The 23114-nt window shown below is 43.4% G+C and overlaps 1 protein-coding gene across 7 annotated transcripts in view; it reads left to right on the top strand.

The window, feature by feature from the left end:
* The window catches only part of PALLD (palladin, cytoskeletal associated protein), a 270780-nt gene that overhangs the window by 186199 nt on the left and 61467 nt on the right, over positions 1-23114 (top strand). Inside the window, exon 1 of one of the 7 annotated variants that reach the window (XM_079771708.1) lies at positions 82-346. The exons of 5 other annotated variants lie outside the window; for them this stretch is intronic. The gene's annotated coding sequence lies outside the window, so the exon portion shown is untranslated. Of the gene's footprint in view, positions 1-81; positions 347-2953; positions 2979-23114 lie in introns of those variants that run through there. One more of the 7 variants, XM_079771703.1, reaches the window with a different exon arrangement.

The raw sequence follows: 23114 nt of genomic DNA, 5'->3' as shown, positions 1-23114 counted from the left end.
ACAGAATAATCTGAACATCTAGTGCTTCAGGTGGAATTGTGTGCTATGTGGGGAAAATAAAGCTGGGGTGGGGGAGGATAATGCCAGGTTAGAGGCCGGGCTGCGGTTCAGTGAGAGAAAATCAGGCTGCAGAGTGGCAGTGAGTCAGCAGGAGTCCATGAGTACTGATGCCGCTGTTTATCTATCGCAGCAAACCAAGTTCTCTTGTAACACCAAATACTCGGGTATGTGCCGTCTTCATCAGTCACTGTCAGTACTCCAGCAAGGGACTGAGGAGCTATCTAAGAATAACAGAGCCGAAACCGGTTTGGCTCAGTGGATAGAGCGTCGGCCTGCGGACTGAAAGGTACCAGGTTCGATTCTCGTCAAGGGCATGTACCTTGGTTGCGGGCACATCCCCAGTAGGGGGTGTGCAAGAGGCAGCTGATTGATGTTTCTCTCTCATTGATGTTTCTAACTCTCTATCCCTCTCTCTTCCTCTGTAAAAAAAATCAATAAAATAAATAAATAAATAAATAAAAAAGAATAACAGAGCCCGCCGGCATGGCTCTGTGGTTGAGCATCCACCTATGAACCAGGAGGTCACAGCGCATGCCCCGGTTGTGGCTGTTCAGTCCCCTTACTCTTAATTGTAAGCTCTTTTGTATTATTCTCCAATGACTATGTAAATCAAACCTCATTCCTACCAGGTTATGTCTTTGTTGAAGACAACAAAGATGTCTTCTGCTTCGACTTTGTCGTGCCGGGTGGGTTAGCACACTGTAGGCAGTCAGCTGGGACACAGGGAAACCAGTTAGGGTGGTAACAATAATGCAGGAAGTAGATATTAATGGTACCAACTAAGTTAGAGGCAAAGGAACAGGAGGCAGCCAATCGATGATTCTCTCTCATCATTGATGTTTCTATCTCTCCCTCTCCCTTCCTCTCTGAAATCGTTACAAATATATATTTTTTAAATAGATAAAGGGCTTGAGCTTGTCTGTCCAGGGGTCGGGAAAGATGGGGACGGTAGCGGGAGGGACATCCTTGAGATGGCTGGGTGCTCCGCCTTGGCAACAGGCACTGAGGTAGTTCTTCTGGAGTCCTGGGAAGAAGGCAGCGCCTGGGCCAGGAAGGAGTGGATGGAAGTGGCCACGGGAACTTGTTCTCCAGTGCTTGTTTCTCTTTTCTCAGTGAAATAGGAAGGGGAGCGGGGGTCACCAGCTGAGAATGAGTGTCTGAGGGAAGTTTGAGGAAAGAGAAGGTGTGAAACAGTCACCTGGGAGAGGAGATGCCTGAATTTAGCTGGTGATGGGTACACTCCGCGTCAGCCTAAAGTTGAATCTGACTCAACATCCACAGTACATTGGACCTCTGTAATCTGTTCGCCTCTTGAGAAGAGGAACTGTCGTGCTATTCTTTCTTTATTTGTCACTTATGTGCAGCAAAGCCCAGCACTTAGGAGATGGGTGATAAGTGTTCGTTGAGTGACTACTGTAATAAACTTCAGACACATTTGTCCAGAAATTTCGTCATGTTAATCTCTCCCTATTCTGAAATGCTCTGGCACGTCGAGTCCCTAAAATAGCACCTGAATGCCAGTTATTCTGTAGCTTATTATTTCAGAGTTAATCTCATCTCTCTAATACTAAGGTTGAATCTTAGACTGTGAAACAACTCTTAATTGTATGCTCTTTTGTATTATTCTCCAATGACTATGTAAATCAAACCTCATTCCTACCAGGTTATGTCTTTGTTGAAGACAACAAAGATGTCTTCTGCTTCGACTTTGTCGTGCCGGGTGGGTTAGCACACTGTGGGCAGTCAGCTGGGACACAGGGAAACCAGTTAGGGTGGTTACAATAATGCAGGAAGTAGATATTAATGGTACCAACTAAGTTAGAGGCAAAGGAACTAAACCAAGTGGTTGGATTCCGGGGAAAGTTAGAAGATAGAATTAACTGCACTTGGCGTTGATGGCGCGCGAAGGGTCAGGGAGGGGAATGCGTCAAGCATTACTCTCAGGATCCTGCCAGCTGGGCAGGTAGGGCTGCCATTCACAGAGGTCGGGACGGGAGGCGGAGGAGTCCTGAAGGCAAGGCAAGTTGGGCTTTGCACACACCAAGTGGAGGTGTCCAGGAGGCAATTAGAAATCTGAGCCTCATATTCTGGAAGGAGATCAGAGTGAGAGGCAGGGATTTCGGAATTGTCAACACCAGTGGTAACGCTTTGGGAGAAGATGACTCTGCCCCCCGAAGAAAGCAGGAAGTGACAAGAGGTGATGCTCAGTGTCTGACAGGGGCATAAAGACCCTCTCATTTGATTACGTTTTGCCAAACCTTCCCAGTGACGATATTGAAGCAAAGCATAGCCCCTTAAAACCACCAGTGAACGAATTCAGAACTGGAGTTGGAAAAACTTGTGGTTTTCCTTGGTAGAGCCTCTTTTTTTTTAATGTGTCTTCATAACTATAAATGGCTGTATTTATAGGAAAGGTGACATGTGGGTTTTTTTAAAAAGATCTATTTTAGGCACTTATTAAGAGACAAAATGCATCCAAATGTACTCACATGTCACACCATTGTGTTATGTAACCGAGTGTTTGAGCACATACTGTCCACACCAGCAACTATAAATCTGTCCAGGCAAGTGACTGCAAGATACCCAGGGACAGTAGATAAGGAGTTGGCCCTCGCCTTCCCCAGTCTTTTATTTGCATGGGAGAGTGGTACATCAGACGTTGCAAATCTCTCTCAAAGGCAGAAACATCGTGTAGGGATAGGACGGCCGTGGTCCAAGCCCAAGCATTCCTTGGCCCTGCTTCAGACACAGCCAGCAGGAGCTGTCCGTTTGCAAACAGACGGGATGATTCCGTTTAATATCGGTTTGTCTTCTGCGTTCCCAGAACTGTCCCGCGGAGTGATAGATGCCCAGGGAAGCCACCCGATGTGCGAGGCTGCCAGATTTTTCCCCGTGGAGGTCAACTTCTTTGCTTCAGGGTACACATAAATGATAGAATCTGAAAAGTTACTTGGATTTGTTTTCTATTTAGAGATTTAGAAAAGTCTAAATCTAGGCCCGTCACAAGCATGTCAAGGTTGAGACTTGTGAAACCCAATGCTATTTATGAAAGCCAAGTCTTACTCATTTAAAAATACCAGGACTTTTGCTGCATCCTAGGCGGGGAGGTGGGTAGGGCAGGTGTCCTTACCTCTGATACACAGATTTTTAAAACCTAGTGAAGAGTGGCTGTGACTTTCCAAAGGCATAGATATCGTAGGACTAGGGTCTCCTGACTCCAACTGTGCTGTGTGTGTTTTTAAAAAAGAGCTTTTTTTATTAATTTTTTTTACTGGTTTCAGAGAAGAAGGGAGAGGGGGAGAGAGAGAGAAACATCAATGAGAGAATCATTGATCAGCTGCCTCCTGCACGCCCCAACCTGGGGATCGAGCCTACAACCTGGGCATGTGCCCTGACCAGGACTGGAACTGTGACCTCCTGGTTCGTAGGTTGATGCTCAACCACTGAGCCACACTGGCCGGGCACTGTGTTTTTCTCTTCAGCCCACATGGCATCACCTGAGATGCAGGGCGATATTACCGCTTGAAAATGTGCACCAAGGGCACTTGCAGAATTTCCCGAAAGCCTTAGCACAGATGGCGGATCTGGCAGTCAGGTGGAGAAGTTCAGGATGACAAGCTCACTGATAACAAGTTTTAGGAGGGAAGTTTTTAAGGGTGAATGCTAGATGTTTAAAATCCCGAAGACCAGTTTACTTGAGAAAGTGATCCCCGTGGAAGAATCTGGTTGGGTTACCCAGGGAACCACGCAGAGGCACTCTCTGCCACGTGGCCACCTGCCCTGGGCTAGCAGCTGAGTGGCGGTCGCTGTGTGGCCGGGACTCCGGCTGCCTTGTGTCTGGTCCTTCTGTGTGTACGTATCTATCACGTCGGTAGCTCCCAGGCAGGCCCAACGGGACTTCCACAGTCTGCTTGGAGCTTGGTCTTGCTGTGTGTCTATTTCCCTCCTAACACTGTCATTCTGATTGTCTGCTTATTAAGCCAGATAGAAATCTGAAAATGAAAGAGAAGGATAATCAAATTGGACTCTTAAATGTTTGCTCAATGTTATTGTGGCTTTTATAGTTGTTTCACTTTACTATAGTGCTCTTACATCTCTAATTAGGGTGTATTTCAAAATTGCATTGATAGTCCATGTTCTCATAGCATATGTAGTAAAACAATTATTGGTTTAAATAAACAAATTAATTATGTAGATTTCACAGCGTAATCCAGACACATTATTAATATTCAGTCATGTGAATAATTAGCAAAGGATATGATGAAGACTGGATATCTTAAAACAAACTGAATCGTGGGCATAGTTCTTATACATAAGGCTTTGGGATTTTCTTCTGACTTTGAGATCATCAGTCCATCCTTCATCACTGTGCTTTAGGTCTGGTTTCAAATATATTATCCATTGTGCAACTTCCATTTTTAAAAATTATATTTTATTGGCAAGAGTCATTCAACAAAAAGTATGAATCCGGAAAAGACTGACGGCATCCTAGCTCTTAGCAGTCAGATTAAAGGTTAAAGCATTTTGAAACCACAGGATCTGACTGAACCTATGGGGTCATCTTCTGGCAAGGTGAGCGTACACCTGGTGTTTTTCTTGGCAACCCAGAAACCTGCATGTCGGTGTAGCTGTCTTGAGTTAATGGTGTTGTTAGCTTGAGTTTAGAGACGCATCAGTGACTGTCAGGCGTGCTTTCTGCCGCCGTTCATTTTCTGAACCAGATGAAGAAATGGCTCTCCCCTCACTGTCTGTCTTCTCGATGGGTTCCCACAGACAGCTGTCTCTCCCCAGACAACCCGCATTGCCCCTGGGTCTCTGATGGCTTCTCAGAAAGTAAAGAGGCTAGATGACATGCGCTTTAAGCTCCTCAGCTTTAATATCCCAGGGAAATAAAAGGCATCCCCATCGAATTCCATCTACTTCCTTCCTCTTCATCTTCTTTCCACGCTCTTGTGGAATGTTTGGTTGAAAGTCTTAACAAGGTGAAGATCTTATGGGATATGAGTCCCTAGTCTTGGAGAAGTAGAAAGATGTATCTCAGACATTTAGTCTGAGTAAATGCCGCATTCTAGTTCAAATTATAAGTCTGTGAATAATCGGTAAAACTATATGAGAAATAAAGCTTCACAACAGTCCCAAATGCTTGTTACCCCCCAGAATGATGATAGGGGTGGTTACACAAATGTGTGCTTGTGTATGTATCAGGGGTTGCATAGACCAGGGAAATATACAGTAGCCTGGCTCAGGTAAACCGGCTCTAGCTTCTGAGCATGTCCCATGGCTTTGCCAGACAGGACTTCCCAATGCAGTAAGGTTTACCATTAGTGGGAATGCCACGTCCATAAAAGACTTCCCTGCAAACCTTTTAGAATTCTTTATGCTAATTTATGTTTCAGAAAACAATACCTTTTGGACATACTCTAATTTGGGAAACATGGGCTAATTCATGAATTTGGTGAAACAGGAAGAAGCTCAACTTGCAAAAATCACAGGTTCCACCTGGCCAAGAGTGTATCTTCTCTGTGTAGCTCAAGTTAGAGAAAAGTTTACATAGTTTGAAAAGAACACTTTCCGTTTACATTTGATTTTCAGTGATCTCAGTTCTTAGACCTCGGGATAAACACATGTAATATAGTATTTATGTGCTGTAAGAGTTCTGTTGACATGCCCAGCCTGCGTGGCTCAGTGGTTGAGCGTCAACCTATGAACCAGGAGGTCACAGTTCGATTCTGGTCAGGGCACATGCCTGGGTTGCAGGCTCAATCCCCAGTAGAGGGTGTGCAGGAGGCAGCCAATCAATGACTCTCTCTCATCATTGATGTTCCTATCTTTCTCTCCCTCTCCCTCCCTCTCTGAAATCAGTTTTTTTTTTTAAATGTTTTTAAAGAGTTCTGTTGACAAAATGTGATAGTCATAGTTATAGCCCATTATTCCAGGTAAAGTCTTCCCTTCGTGCAGGTTCTGAAGCGCACCTTAGTAAATGCTTTTGCTATGTTAATTGCCAAGGAGGCTCATCACATGCATCCGACGCTTTCCATATTAGGCTTCTGGACTCACAGGAGGTATTTCAGAAAAATGGAGACTAATTGAATGCCGAGGCTTCTGTGGGGCAACCAGAGCAAAGAATGCAGTCAAATGATGTCATCCCAGGGTGGCAAGCCCATACCCGAAACACTGGCAGCAGCTCACCCATTCCGGGCCACCTGGGACATTTCCTGGGCCGGACGCAATGTTACGGAAATTGAACTTACCTGCCAAATCCACCACACCTTGCCAAAATATGGGTGCCTCTCATGTTGCCTCAAGAATAATTACAGCTTTACTTTTTCTTTTCTTTTCTTTTTTTTGTTTAACAACTTCTGTGAAAGTGGAGAAGGAATCAGGAATGCTTGGCTTTTAGCAGACTAGAGAAGGGCAATGTAGGTGTGCTTCCCCTGCCCATTAGAATGGGGTTTATATGTGTGTATTTGCTGTGAATTATTGTCCATGAGGAAAGTATTGCACCTGATTGTGCAAATCAACCAAGAGCTCTGTTTTTGTTTCATTTTGTTTTAGGCCACAGCAAACGATGACTAGATCACCTTTAAAAATTAACCATCACCATGGTTGACTGTGTCTGGAAATAAAGGTGGCTCTTGATTGACCTTTCTGTATCCCCAAGTCCAAATGGATTGCATTATTCGTTTATCGTTAATTTTCAGTGTTTTTATATACAGTCTACGTTAATTCTTCCAACAATCCCATGAGATCATTGTTTACCCTTTAAAAAATTATATGCAGATCTGTGTTCCAGAAGGAAAAAAATGAACCTTGAGAAGTTCAAGCATTTCTGAGAGAGGTCAGGCAGCACGGAGCTCACGCCGAGCTTTTCTGAGTTGCAGTCACCCCTCAACGCCATACGCCCTCAGTGTACGAGGCTTTGTGATTTCTGTGGTATTCTGTAAGCCATGGAAAGCTAATTTTATCTAAGATTTATTAGAATATATGAGGTGAAAAAAAAGTTGTGCAACAGGAAATTGAACTATAATATCCCACAGCACATCTTCCCTGCCAACTTCCTCATAAATAGAGGATGAATTCCAAATATTAAAAAGTTACTGTCGGAATATGACATACTTGAAAATCTTTCCATATGCTTTAAACAGCTAGCAAACAAATCCAGTCTCATGCATTTACTCCACAAATGCCTTTGCAATGTATTCTATGCTCAGTGTTTCCCGGAGTGAATACGAGGTTGGCCAGGCCCTCATATGGCCTGGGGCTGGGGGAGGGAGGGAGCCCCACAGCAGGATGGATTGATTGGGCCTGCAGTTGAAGTAGACACAAAGTCCTCAGAAGATGGGGTGACCAGCTCTGTTTGGGGGTAGGGAGGGGGTAGCTTCAGGAGACAGCAAAGGCCTGGCAGTGGATAAGTGTGATAAAGGTTGAAGCTGGGTTGGGGAGGGCAGTTCAGCTACATGTCCAAAGGCCCAGAGCCTGTGTGTCTAGCGGATGTGGGCAGCTTACGTGACTGGCGAGGACTGCATGGAGGGAGGTGAGGAGGGCGTTACCAGACTGTGAAAGGCCTTGCTTGTCACACCCTAAGAGTCATGGAAAACATGCAAATGGCTTTTTCTATGAAGGGATGCATTCATAAATTGATCCGAATATTTCGTACCTGCCCATATAAGAAATCTTTTGATTTCCCTATTTTAACATCAATCTCTGTGTGATTGATATGCCTGTGCCTTATCCATAGGTTCAATCTCTGTTGTGAAAAATCTTTCTAGATGCTTTGAAAAGGCATCTTAGGGCCTGTTTATCACTTCTTATTAACATCTTTGCTCTTTTCCATAACATCATCTGATTTTGATTACCCACTAGACAGGTTGCTGTGAGTTTAAAAGACTCCAAACTCATAAAATTTCTTTTAAAATTAAGATTTATTCATACAAAGAGCTCAAATAGTCAAAGACTGAGAAAGTGTTGGTGGGAAGGAAAGCCACAGTTTTAAATATTAATGCAATGTGTGCTCCCAGAAGACTTGAGAGTAGCCTGTATTAAACAGTCCTGCTGATCTTTATGTCATTGATTTGTTTAACAAGCCCCCTTCTTTAATTGTTAGTGAAAAACTCTCTGAGGCATCACAAATTTCAAATTAATGTGGTCTGAATGACTGAGGCTTTCACTTCCAATACTTTAAGGGCAAATAGTTGTTTCAGAATCATTGTTTTTGCGCCTCTTTCTTGTTTCTCTTAGTGATCACCTAAGAGAAGATACTAAATTATCTTCTCTAACATGAATTCAACTACTATTGCTGTAACTTCAGCTCTTAAAACACACCATGAACCAGGTGTATCATAACTGATTGGTGAAAAAGTCTCTAGTTAGATAATGCATCCTGACAGATCTGGCGATCTTGAAACATAAGTTCTACTTTCTTCCTCCTTGTCAACAAAATTCACTATCCTATCATGTATGAGTAATGGTATTTTATACATTTGTTCAATTTACATCCACCTCACACTTTCCTGGGAAATATATTGGAAGTCCTCTGTAGGTCCACCCCACACACTCAGAGTGAAGGTTCAAGTTTGTGTGTCATTCATATTCATGTTTGCTTTTATAACTTGGTAACTGAGAGCTAAACTTGTCTGTTTGATATGTATAATTTAAGCAGCTATGGGTACCTGGTGATTATCATACACTTAAGGCTTTAGAGAACGTTTAAGACATCAGTGTCAATACCAGTAACATCTGATCAACAAAGAATTTCCTTTGCAAGATGATAAAGAGGTGGGATTATTTTGCTTTTGTCTTATATGAATTTTAAACACCAATTATGTGAGGGAGAGAAAGTATGGTGCATAAGAGGTCACCAGGGAACCCTCCATGTGGAATTTTGCAGCTTGCTGCCTAAGGTTTAAGAACCTATATGCCATGGTAGTGAAGTTAACAAAAGGAAGATGTATTACAGTAACTAAGGTGACTGATTATCATTCAAACTCAAATAAATGAAAGTTTAACCAGAGTAAGATAATTGCAACTTTATGCCCAATAATTATAGAGCATTCTGGAAAGCAGTGGTTCTAAAAAAAAACATGTCCTCACACCAGTAGTATTCACATCACTTGGGATAGTGTTAGAAATTAAAATTCTTGGGCCCCATCCCAGACCTACTGAATCAGAAACTCTGAGGGGGGACTCAGCAATCTGTGCTCTTTCAAACTCTCCACATAATTCTGAGGTTCAGTAAAGGTTGAGAACCTCTGCTGTCAATGAATTTGTTGTCCTTTACATAAGTGAGATTGGAAAGTATTGATACAGTGCTCTGGCCAGGTAGCTCATTTGGTTGGAGCATCCTCCCGATTTGCCAAGGTTGTGGGTTTGTTTCCCAATCAGGGCACATATGAGAATCAATGAATGAATTTTCTCTCTCTCTCTCAAATCAATAAATAAATTTTTTTAAAAATTTAAGTAATGATATACCAATTCCAGGACATTCATTTCTTACCCACTTCTAGAAATAAGCAGTACAGTTGACTCTTGAACAATGTGGGATTTAGGGGTGCTGATCCCCTGCACAGTCAAAAATCCATATATAACTTTTTATTCCCCAAAAATTTAATTACTAGTAGCCTACTGTTGACTGGAAGCCTTGCTAGTGTCAGAAACCAATAACATAAACAGCTGATTAACACATATTTTGCATGTTATATGTATAATGAACTGTATTCTTACAATAAAAGTAAGCTAGAGAAATATCATTAATAGTAAGGAAAATACATTTACTGTGTTTATTAAAATCTGCATATAAGTGGACCCGCACACTTCAAACCCATGTTGTTCAAGGGTCAACTATAGTGTCATTTATGGCTAGCAATATTACCAAGGAAAGTGTTTATTTGACAACTGAGACCAAAACAAAACATAGTTTTGACACTGGTTAATGAAGAAAAAGCTTGAAATTACTGGACTAGCCAAAAGGGGACTGGATGTGAGAGGTGCCCCCCTCTTCCATTCTGGTTTTAAATGCTTCTTAATTGAATTGAACTGCAAGTTCAGTTGGAAAAACATTGGAAATGGATTGTCCTTCCTTCCTTCCTTTTTCAGATAGGCATGACTTCTTTTTGAGGAAAGTTTGGCTCACATACCCTTTGACCAAATAATTTCTAGAAAACTCAAAACAAGTATGCAAGTTGTACAAAGGATCTTCATCACTACACCATTTGTACTAATGAGTACTTAAAGAGATCATGTCTGTCATTAATAAAGAATGGTAGATCTGTGCGATGGAATACTATGAGGCCATCAAAAAGCACGGAGTAGGGGTGTACTGACATGGGAGGATATCCATGATGTATGTTGGAAGATTTTTAAAAAATCACAGAGAGGAAATGCATATGTTTGACTGAATTTTTGTGAATCAGAACCCAAACTATAAACATATGTGTGTTACATGTATTTATATTTGCACGGCAAAGGTTCTAGAAAGATAGCTCTAAAGTGTGGATTATATGAGGGTGGGTGGTTATGGGGAAGAATTTTCACTTTTTATTATGTTAGAACTTTAACTTCCTTTTTTAAAATTTATCTTTATTGTTGAAAGTATTACAGATGATGTCCCCTTTGTTGTTTTTTCCCCCATTGACCCTTTTCACCCCACACCCACCCCTCCCAGGCCTTCACCACACTATTGTCTGTGTCCATGAGTTATGCATATATGCATATAAATTCCCACCCTCCTCTCCACCCCGGCCTTCCCTCTGAGATTCATCAGTCTGCTTATACTTCAATTTCCCACAATGGATACTTAGTCCTTTTGAAAAAAGATTAGGAAGAAACAGTCCTGGGAATATTACGAGACAGCTAAGAGCAGTAGAGCTAATCTCGATGCTCTGATCTCCTATTTCCCAATCCGTGTTATCGAGATTATTTTCGTTTCCCGTCACTGTTACTCAGAATTTAACCTGATGTACTCGTTTTACCTGTGAGGAAATGGAGCCCAGAGGGGCTAATTGACTAGAGAGCGGCCCCCTCAGATTGTGACAGAGAAAACGAAGGAGATTAGTACTCTTTATTATGTTGCGCCCCCTCCCCTGGCAAGGTGAAAGTGGGTAAAGCTGAAAGGAGCGTCATGCTTTCCATCCAGGGTCACTCATGCAAATATGAGCCTGCCATTTGTTTTGTCTTAGTGTGCTTATCCGTGATGGGTTCTAAGACTAATAATTAAAGTGTAAATTAGAGGTTGAATGTGCTAATCTTGGTCTGGGACTGGACACCAAAGCTATTGCACAAGACCCATTCTCCACCACCTTTCACTCCCCACGAGTAGGCCATACAATCTGGGCACAGTTCTACTTGGAAGTATTTTCTCTTGCTCTTTTTTCCCCCCCCTCTTTTTCTTAAAAGAAGGCTTCTCACACTATCACTCACTGACCATAAAGTAATTTGAAGAAAATGTAAATACACTCAGTATATGAAAGGAGATAATACTAAAAGCAAAAAGGATAGTTGTCAAACGAGATCTAAAAACTGGTAGAATGCAAGCCTGCAGGGTAGAATATACTTCCATTTTGCACCACAAATAGTTGAAAGGAAGGGTTTAGAGTCACTCACACCGAGTAAGTATTCTGAATCGTAGTCTTTTGCCAAATGATGGGAAGATTCAAGTATATGAATATATGTATGTCATTTCTGGACTTGATCAATGCCAGAAGCTACATGGAGCTCTGATAGCAGGAAAGAAAGAAATAATTTCAAGACAGTCACTCTCCGCACTGTTTCGTAGTGCGATTACTTCCGAATTCATTGCGGACACAAGTGAGCTCTCCCCTAAAATGCAACAGAATAAAGAGTACTAATCACCCGCAGGAGAGGGCTGGGGCGGGGGAGGGGGTTCTTTTACACCTTCCTGCAGGGTGTACAGAATATACTGATTCAGTCCTCAGGATGGGAGCCACTCACATCCAGACTTAAACGAGTCCTCCTGGTGTATTGCAACATTCTTGAACCCATTTGCATTCCAACTGGGTACAGCAGTTGACTTTTGTCTTTATCTCTCCTTGGAAACTGATAGCATCTGAGGAAGAGATAAGCTGCCCCTGGAGAACTGAGCTGTAATGCGTCCCAGACCTCCACATGCCCATTGTGCAAGCCCTGCTTTTGAAGGCTCCGGGGTCATGTGAAGTGCCTGGGATGTTTTGCTGTTGTTTACTTTTCGAGAAGCCAGATCAGATTTTCTTCACTGTATAAACTCCAGAGGGAGAGGCGGTGTACATTTTTAAGGTGATCTCTCGAAGGCTCTGGCAGCCTTTCCTTGTGGAGGGAAAGGAGAAAAAGGAGGAGACTGTATATTTTGGCACCTGGCGATTTTTGTGGTAACCGCGAGTTCATTGACAAACCTGCAGAGAACTGGATGGCTGCTTTCAAGAGTCTGAATTGAATTCTCTACTAGATTCTGAGACCTCAGAAAGGATTTCAGCACAAACCACACTGCATGTTCATAGTTTATCAATATTGAAGGGAAAGTGAAAAGATACTATAATTTCTCAAAAACCAGGGTTGACATTATCCTTTCACGTTCGTGACCTCATTTCGTAGGTATTATTTGCCCGTTTTTAAAGAAGAAAACACATGCTTGGAGAGATTCCGTAACTGTTGGTGTGGAGATTCAGACCACAGGTGGCTGACTTATCACAACGTACACAGTGAGATAAGAATGTCACCCAGCCCCACCTCCCCTCCCTCTCCTCACCCCCACCCCGACCAGTATATTTATTCTCTTTTATAATGTACACATATGAATGAATTAGCTCAATTTCGGTGTCATAAAATACAACGAATAAACTCCTAGCCAGTTGTTCAATGTATTTGTTTAATTGTAAAATGCAATCAGCTCCCTTCATCCTCCCTCATACCTGAAAAATACGAAGACATGAAGGGTCTGACTAGAAAGAAAACATTTTGTCTGAGTGTAGAGCCGGGAAACTTAATTTGCCTCGTTCCTGAAATGTAAGTGATCTGCCAGAACCTGAGTGGGGGGAGGCCGGTTATGAGGCCGGCAACCTGCATCTCTCCGGCCTCTGTCTGAAGCCCGCCTCTAGGAGGGAACGCATGCTCTCCCGTCAGCCCCCATTCCACTGAGAATTCAAAATAGAAGAGGAAAACATGTCCCTGACTGCAGAGTGGTTTGTTTTTCAATGGTGTGTGTAGGCGGACACTATTAAACTCCCCCATAAAAGTCCTCTAAGAGATGACAATTCTTCACATTCCAACCCTGCTTGTCAGGCCTGGAAAATCCTCTCAATCTGTTGGGAGAGTCGATGTCCTTTTGCCACTTATGTAATTTCTAATGATACAATTTCTAATTCTGTCATTGGTAACGTGTTCTCCTGGGGCGAGCTCAGAGGTAGCCAAGTGTGGGACAAAAAACTTCTAACTCCGGCTTAGCACGAATGTCCCCAGATCCTATCGCAGTACCTGGTATGTATTGTGGGAAGGCAAGAAAACTTTGCTGAGCCCAGCTGGCGTGGCTCAGTGGTTGAGCGTCAACCTATAAACCTGGAAGTCAGGGTTCGATTCCCGGTCAGAGCACATGCCCAGGTTGTGGGCTCAATCCCCAGCAGGAGGTGTACAGGAGGCACCTGATCATTGATTCTCTCTCATCATGGATGTTTCTCTCTCTCTCCCCCTCTCCCTTCCTCTATGAAATCAATAAAAATATTTTTTAATTAAAAAATATATTCTTTAAAAAGAAAAGAAAAATTTGCCAAATGAATGAATCTGGCCAGAGCGTCACTGAGGACAAGGCCAGTGGGGCCATGTCTGCCAGGCAGCAGATGCACCGTTTCCTACAGTCTCTTGTCTTTGTCTCAGTTATTAGCCCCTCCCTCTCTTCCCTTCCTCCCTGGGTGTCCCCAGCCTGCCAATCACACCCCCATTCATGCTCTACTTTGGAGACTGCTGACCTCTCTGCACCTCCAGAACGTGTCTTCCCCTCATACTCCCACACATCAGAAGTGACCTACATACATAAGACAAAAGAAAGAGGCAGGAGAAAACTTTATTTGGCAAGTTAGCAGGACAGTCAGCCAATCTCTTGTGAAATTTTTGAGTTCATTTCAAACCTTTTTGTATTGAAAGGCATACATGCTAGCACTCTAGTGAGTAATTTATCAAAAACCATTAATGATAGAAGTTAAAACAAACAAACAAACACAGAACCCTAGCTATGACTCTTTACCCGCATTGGGTGAGCACATGGGTGGCGTTCCTGGAAACCCTAAATATTCTGGCAACGTGCTCATGTTAGACCCGCCCACCACACTCCTGCCTCCTGCGAATGTGTTAGGTCTCTGGACAGAGGAGGCAACACCTTGCCGTTAAGGGCATTGAAGGGGGAGTCCAGGAAATTCTGGTGACACGTATGCCAGCTTGGTCACCAGAGCTGAGCTCTTGTTGACCGTGGAGTTGATTTGGAAACCAACTGCCCTCCTGAGTGAGTCTGACATAGAGAAGCTACCCGGCAAGGCTGGAGAAATGAGGGGCCAACGACTGCCCCCCCCCACTCCCGTCCTGTGCCATCTGACTAGGAATGCCAATGCTCGTTACATCAGAATACAGTGCTGCACGGTGTAAAGCTAAACACATTACATTGTGTAGTAAAGAAATATGGCCCATACCCAGCCACATGAATCCCATTGCTTCAATGCAGTTGAACACTCTTCCTTCTGTTTTAGGCCACATCCCCCTTGCTGGCTTTCTGGGGCTTCGTGAAGGCGAGCACCGTGTCCTGTTCTGTTCAGTACTAGATTCCTAGCGCCAGGCTTAGTGGGCAGAAGGCAGAATGAATGAATGAATGAATGAATGAATGAATAAATAAATAATAAATGGACCATCTCCCAAAGTCAGTAGTAGGTACAAGAGTTTATATTTGCTCTTTACGCTTGAATTTTGGCCCTAGCTGGTTTGGCTCAGTGGATAGAGCATCGACCCCTGGATTGAAGGGTCTTGGGTTCGATTCCAGGTCAAGGCCATGTACCTTGGTTGCAGGCTCGATCCCTGGCCCTGGTTAGTGAGGGTGAGTAACAACCAATCGATGTCTCTCTCTTACATTGATGTTTCTCTCTCTCTGTCTCTCCCCCTCCCTTCCCCTCTCTCTAAAAGTTAGAGGGGAAAATACCATTGGGTGAGGATTAACAAAAAAGTAAGCTTGAATCTTGTTATTTTGCAAGGGCATTAAATTTTTCCTTGACCATGATAATTAGATGGATTGTTTTGTGGATTGTTAGATGAATTAAGTGGCCACTATTTCTCCTAATACCCCGTAATGTTTTCTGGCTGTAGGTGATCAAGAAATCTACACACTGTATTTACAGTATTTATGTTTGTCTCATGAGTAGATAGTGAGTGGATAGTAAGCCTTGGAGCGGGAATAGCCCTTTTTCTCCCTTAAATATTGTTGGTAATATTAATTGTTCGTTCAATGTTAAACTGCAAAAAATGTTGTTTACTTTTTTGGTGATCAATAAAACCGATTTTCATAAATCTAGTCTTTTGGGGAGAAACAGAATAGACCACGTTGCTATGTGAAGGGCGAGGAGTCCCCACCAGCCAGTGGCAGGAAAACGAGAGGTGAGACAGCAGCATCTAAGAGAACTCAACTATATGAGCATTTCACGTTGTAACTTTTTATTTTATGCAGCATAATTGCTAGCTTTTCCCAAGTGTATGCAGAGATTTTTTTTTTTTTTTCCAGTAGAAACTTTGGCTTTAAAAGTGTGGTCCAGGTTATTTTACACTACGGCTGAGGTGAGAGCCACCGGGAGAAGTCCCCTCAGAGCCCAGGCCTGTCCCCCGCCGGCCAGTGTCCGTGTCTTTCTGTTGTCACGCTGCCTCCTGCTTCTCGTTCTGCCGGAGCTGGCAGGGCCCCGAGGGTCCGGTTAGGTGAAGCCTCAGAGGCTGGATAAAGACTTGCAGAGAGTGCCCTTAGGGCAGATGCCTGAGCAAAATGTGCCCAGGCCTCTGAGGACAGGAAACGGAAGGGCCTCATCCAGTTCGGAGGCATGAAGGAGGGGCCTTTCCGCAGGAAGTGACGCTGGAACTGACGTCTGAGGGATGACTGGGGAGCGGGGACAGGTGTAAGCCAGGAGGTCTTAGTCACACATGAAAGAGGAGGGCTGGCACCCAGAGAATGCAGGTGCGGCGTGCAGTGAGGCGGCGAGAGGAGGCTCCGGCCAGTCGACCCGGCCCTGTGGGCCAGGGGAAGGAATTTAGAATTTATCCCAAGAGCAAACGGAAGCTATTAGGGGCCAGTAAGTGAGAGTCACCAGATTAGATGTGCAGTTTGAAAATAAGTCTATGGGCTGCATGAGTAGAACACCGTGGGGGGATGTCTGGGAGAGAGAGAGGCAGGTGCGGGACAGGCAGGGATGACACCTGGGGCTCTGACTTGGGAAAGCGTGTCAGTGAAGGTGCCATTTGCTAAGGAGGAAGAGAGGATGGAAACAGCAGATAACAGAGCGCACCTCTGTGCCAAGCACTGTTCTCATGTAAACTTTATAGCAGCCCTGTTACATAGGTTCTGTTATTGCTCCATTATACAGATGACAAAACTGAGATACAGAGACATTATCAGAGATCATACAGCTAGTAGGTACTGAAGAGAACTTATATATACATGAGAGATGGTGAAAGGAGAAAATATATATATATATATATATATATATATATATATATATATATATACACACACACACACACACATACACACACACACACACACACACACACACACACTGAGTGGCCAGATTATTATGATCTCTGAACGCATAATCTGGCCACTCACTGTATATCCTATATAATAAAAGGCTAATATGCAAATTGTCCCCTCGACCATGAGTTCGACCAGCAGGCAGGCCGGCCAACTGCCCTTGTCCCCTCCCCCTGGCCAGGCTGGCCAGACCCCACCCATGTATGAATTCATGCACCGGGCCTCTAAAATATATATATATATATATTTAATGGCCAGATTTTTATGCATTCAGAGATCATAATAATCTGGCCACTCAGTGTGTGTTTGTGTGTGTGTGTGTGTGTGTGTGTGTGTGTGTATGTATATATATATATATAGCAGGACAGTATCTGGCAGCTATTAAGTATTCAGTAAATGTTAGCTACTCCTGCCTCTTCTGCTTCATTGATTCATCCATTCATTCATGGACTGTGTGCTCAACTTTAGATAATACACTGGGGAATAAAACACATGTGGACCCTGTTTGCAGCCTAGTGGAGGAAACGGACAAATAATGAGCAGTTATCTTGCTGGTCAGGGGTGGGAGGATGGCCTAGGAAACGTTAGCATTCTAGCTCTTGCATAAATCTTAATGGACATGGGGGGGCGGTTACACATTGTAGGCTAAGCCCAAACCATGTTTCCCAGATGTTCCCTGAGGTTCCGCAGGCTCCCCCAACGAGTTAGGTCAGAAATAGGCGCTGCGCCAGTTGTATAGGTGGGGAGGCTGACGATCCCAAAGGAGGAGACGGCAGCCCAGCAGGGTCTGGGTCTGCAGGAGCCGGGGTTCCGAGGCCTGGCTGCTCCGCTGTCCCTCAGGTACGGCTGCCTGTGGGCTCCGGGCGGTAGGGAGCGGCCAAGTCTGACAGCCGCTTCACAGGTCGGACGCGCTCCCCGTTCTCTACTATATATAGTAAAGAACTTACATAAGATGCTGTTTAAAAAAAGACGGCGGGGAGGAAAAGGGAATGCCAGCTGAATTTTTTCCACTAAAGCTCATTTTTCACAGATGTGTTTTCTCTGTTTCTATGATGACGGTGGGCTGAGGGACAGCTCCCCAGGTCCGGGCAGCAGCCCCGCGGGCTCCTTGGGGAGATGCAGCTGTGTCCGTCTGTGCTGAGCACCACTGGGTGCCTGGTGAGCACACCGTCCTGTTGTTTACCTTTTCATGTACCTCCCTCTCCTCCGCGGCTCCCAGAGTCCCTGATGCCTGTGGGAAAGGGGCGACAAGGAAGAATGAAAACATTGCTTAAATGATTTAAATTAAACTTTGCCATATATTTGGGATAATGTTGAAAAGGAATGTTCTAAGTTCAACACATGGGTGATGAACGTAACTGTTAGGTCTATTTTAAGACGAACACTTCAAATTACAGTTAGGGATTTTTTTTTTTTAATTAAGGCCTTTTTTCTTCGAATCTTGTACTCTCTAGTACCCACTGAGGTGCAAACCTGGCTCATTTTGTTAAGTTGGTTTATCTCTATGTGACCTCGACATTATAGAATGTGAATGGGAACACCACGAATCCATCTCTCCCAGGGCTGTCCGTTTGCCTGTGGTCCGAGAGTTCTAGCCACGTTCAACACCTGTCCCAGACAAAAGGGTCCACATTCGGACACCACGGGCGTCCTGAATATTAGTTGCTAACTCTCATTGGAGATTTGCTCAAGCTCTGCTTACTTCACACTGCATATGTGATAAATAACTCACGGCATCCTCACAGCCACCGAGGCAACTGCTATTATAACCCCCGTTCATGGATGAGGAAACAGGCTCAGATAGCTAAGTGATCAAGAACACTCACCCAGTCATTCAAACACAGGCAGTCGACCTCCAGAGTCCACACTCCTGTGCGGTACAGCGTGCCCTCTCATCCAAATACAGGGAGAGGTGATGTGGGTCACATTCCCAGGAGATGGAAGGGCCTGGTTATACTGGGAAGCAATCTGAGGTCTTCAACGGTGTTTCCCGCTGTGTGGGTGCCGGGCCCGATGAGGACGGTCCACCATCCAGCTTAGATTTACTGAGGGCAAGAGATTCAGGTGTGTGTGGGTTTTTTTTTCCTTTGGGGAAAAAAAAAAAACATTGGAAGAAATAAGTTCAGTAATAGGCTACACTTAGAAGTATAAACTTGGAACTGTTAGAGCCTTCCTCCCTTTTTATCCAGGCCAGTCTTCCCTCTCTCCACAACCTTCTCTCTTCGCCATTCCTCAGCCTCCACATTCCCATGAGCATGTGCTCATTTTGATGTTGTCAGTGAACCAAAGCAGAAGATGAAGACTAAGCAAGCAGTTTCTTACTGCCTGCCTGCCCCACGTAGCCCACTGTGTAAGAAGGCTCCGTCTTTGCATTAGCACCTTACCCACTCAACTCATTGCATCTGAGGGTTGTTTATTTATAAATTAATCATTTCAGACTGCAGTATTAGCTCCCCCAACACCATTGTGGAATTTAGAATATTTTTTTCAACTCTTTTATTTCTCATGAAAATAGTCCTTATGTGAAGATGAAAGAAGGGTAAAGTACTAGGTAGAATCAGCAAACTGATGAATAACACTACTTGTATTCATGGGAAAGTAATTGTTTAAAGGAGAGGTTTGCTTTGATTGATTTTTATTTTACACATACATTTTAACTTCATAAATCTTACCTTTCACACCAAGAAGTCTGATCTGTTAATGTTTGTGTGTGGGTTGTTTTGTTTTGTTTTGTTTGCAAACAAGTTTATTATGCAACACTTTAAAATATGACTTTATTTTTTTCCAATTCTATTGAGATATACTTGATATAACATTGGATGAGTGTAAGGTGTACTGTGTAACAGTTGTATATATGTATAAATAATGTATATCAAAATGATTATCAGAGTAAGTTTAGTTAACATCCATCACCTCACATAGTTAAAAAAATTTTTATTGTGATGACAACTTTTAGGATTTACTCTCTTAGCAACTTTCAAATATACAGTAGAGTATTGTTAACTATAGTCATGCTGTACATTATATCCCCAGGACTTATCTATATATATAAAACCCTAAGCAACCAGAACAAACAGAACGACCAGTTGCTATGACATGCACTGCGGGGGCGCGGGGGGTGGGGGGGGCAAGGCAGGCTGGCCAACCTCCCATGCTCCTCCTTCTGGGCAGCCCCACTCCTAATCGGCTCCCCCCACCCCCGATCAGGGGTGGGGCTGTCAGGCAACCTCCCGTGGCCCCTCCCTCCATCCCTGGCCAGCCCCAGCCCCAGTCGGCCTCCCCCATCCCAATCAGGGGCGGGGCTGGCCGGCCAACCTCCCACTGTCCCCTTCCCCCGGCCGGCCAGACCCCACCCTTGCATGAATTCATGCACTGGGCCTCTAGCATCCTATAACTGGAAGTTTGTACCTTTTGACCCACTTCACCCGTTTCCCCTCCCCCCTTCCACGTCTGGCAACCACTAGTCAGTTCTTTGTTTTTTATGAGTTTGCATGTTTTTCAGATTCCATACATAAGTGAAATCATATGTATTTCTGACTTATTTCACTATATAGCATAATGGCTTCATAGGTCATCCATGTTGTACAAATGGCAAAATTTCCTTCATTTTTGTTGCCGAATAATATTACTCTGTGTGTGTGTGTGTGTGTGTGTGTGCGCGCGCACGCGCGCATATACATGCCACATTTTTTCTATTCATTCATCCACAGGTTTCCAAGTCTCGGTTATTGTAAATAATGCTGTAGTGAACATGGGGGTACATATATCTTTTCCAGGTAGTGCCTTTCATTTTCTTCAGATAAATACTCAGAGGTAGAACTGCTAAATCATATGGTAGTTCTGTTTTTAATTTTTTTGAGGAACCTCCATACTGTTTTCCATACTGGCTGTACCAATTTACATTCCCAATAGCAATGCACAAGGGTTCCCTTTTCTTCCCTTCCTGTTCACACTTGTCATTTCTTGCCTTATTGATGGTAGCCATTCTAGCAGGCCTGAGGTGATAGGTCCTAGTGGTTTGGGTTTCCATTTCCCTGGGGAGTGATATTGAGCACACTTTCATGTTCCTGTTGGCCCTCTGTATGTCTTCTTTGGAAAAATGTCTATTCACCTCCTCAGTCCATTTTCTAAATCAGATTGTTGTTTCTTATGTAAGTGAGTTGTATGAGTTAATATATTTTGGATAGTAACCCCTTATCAGATATATGATTTGAAAATATTTTCTCCCATTGGTCGATTGCCTTCTCATTTTGTTGATGTTTTCCTTTGCTGTGCAGAAGCTTTTAGTTAGGTAGTTCCAGGTTATTTTGCTTTTGCTGCCAGATTAGCCTATTACTATGGTAATATCTCAGAGCAAAATCGATATCCCAACGTTGTCTAACAAATTAAACATCACATTGAGGAATGTTTCAGGGGCAAGAAGGGGGAGTCTTTCTTAACTTATTAATTTCTACATCATCTTAAGATCAATCAAAGGCAAAAATCAAGAATCTAAGAATTTCTCTTGTTACTATTCACCATAACACAGGCATCTATCAAAACATAGATAGAAAGCAAACATTTGAGGAACATTAAATGTGCTTTCTTAAGTGTACCTTCAGCAGGAAACATTGAATGTATCTTCTTACTGCTTTCCATAACGGTGCTACTGCTTAGGGAATTAATATACCATTGTTAAAATGAGCCTATATGTCCTGCCCCCATTTCTCCTGACGTACAGCAACCCTCCTGATTAGAACAGCTCCCTGTCTAGAGTAGCTCATTAAGAATTAAACTCTGGTTATTTAGAGCAAAATGTCCTATTTGAAGTAGTTTTCCTAATAAGGAAGAATGATGTCATGTCCATAGAGGGGGGCCAGGTTTCCTCGGTTTGTTTTGTTTATATTAGCCGAATTTCAGGGGGAAATGCGCTAAGCATGAGGACTGCCAACTATATTTAGCCAAACTAAGTCAGATCGACCAGGAGGCATTTTTTTAAAAGTTATACACGCATCGGTGTACCATAAGATGTTTTCCCAGGCATCTTGTTTTTATAAAGCTTGAGCAAGCATAAATAGTACTTCCATTAACATTGCACCTTTTACTTTGAGGATGAAGAAAGTGTCTGTTGCCATCCCTCTTTAACTTGTCAGGTTTTCTCCAAGATAATGACTTTTGGGCCAAAAGAGTAGATACTTAATGATAATACCATGGTTCAGAAAATTGTATTTACTTTTCAGGGTGGACTGACCAAGGAGGCAATAGTGAGCGAGAGTAGTCTTTTGTAAATAAGATGTACACGTTGAACAGTACCCACTGTCTGGCACTGTTCATTCTCGGTTCTTCTCCCACCCCCTAAACTTACTCTAAATGTAATAATAGCCTGTGCATCTTAAGGTAAGTAGGCTATTGTTTTTGTACTTTTTCATTAAGCCTTTCATTCAAACACTTCTATAAACTGGAGGGGAAAAATCAAATTTGTACCCTTATTTAATTGTAAAACTTTGGCTTTGTAACTTTTTTTGACATGTTACATCATGTTTATTTTGCTCTAACACATGATCCAAAGCTTATCCTGTATTTCATGTGAGAGAAAATTCAAACTGCACCCCCCACCCCCACCCTGGAGCCTGCTGTCTTTTGCCTTTCCCCTCACGGCTTCCTCCCCATGGCTGGTTGACATCCATGCTCACCGCAGCTGGCAGGGCCAGCTTTCCCATATAACCTTGGCCTTGCCGTGCCATATGAGCCAGCGAGGCTTGCTTAGGAAGTGGAGTCTGCGCGTGTTGCCTGGAGGAGAATGCTCTGCGGGAGGCGATGGAGTAGCACTGAGGCTGTCCTAAACAGGCCCACCGTGGGTGAATGTCTCGGGAGAGAGGAACAGTTCGAGAAGCACCATCAGAGAATAATTTCTGATATTACTTGCTGGGAAGTCAACAAATATGAAGAAAATGGAGGGTAACTTTTTGCCACTGTCATGGACAAATCCGTCACCACCACCCCAGAGACTGAGTCCTCAGATCCTAAGACTCTGCATTATCTGTTTCCAGTTCATCAGGGCCCCAGGGGAATGGCTAACAGGATAAAAGCCTTGTGAGAAGGAGTGAGGGAACTTTTAGAACCAGCCAGGCCTCTAGGGGCTTTGTCTAGTAGAAATATAATGTGAGTCAAAAATACCGGCCACAACATGCAGTTTTAATTGACCAGTAGTCACATTCCAAAGGAAAAAGAAAAAAATGAAATGCATTTTAATAATATGTTTTATTTAACCCTATGTGTTAAAAATAGTTTCAACATGTAAGTAAATGTAAACATTAATGAC

The sequence above is a fragment of the Cnephaeus nilssonii genome, assembly GCF_951640355.1.
Source record: "Cnephaeus nilssonii genome assembly, chromosome: 5".
Lineage (NCBI taxonomy): Eukaryota > Metazoa > Chordata > Mammalia > Chiroptera > Vespertilionidae > Cnephaeus > Cnephaeus nilssonii.
The sequence above is the reverse complement of the archived record's forward strand: the minus strand, read 5'-3'. Positions and strand labels throughout refer to the sequence as shown.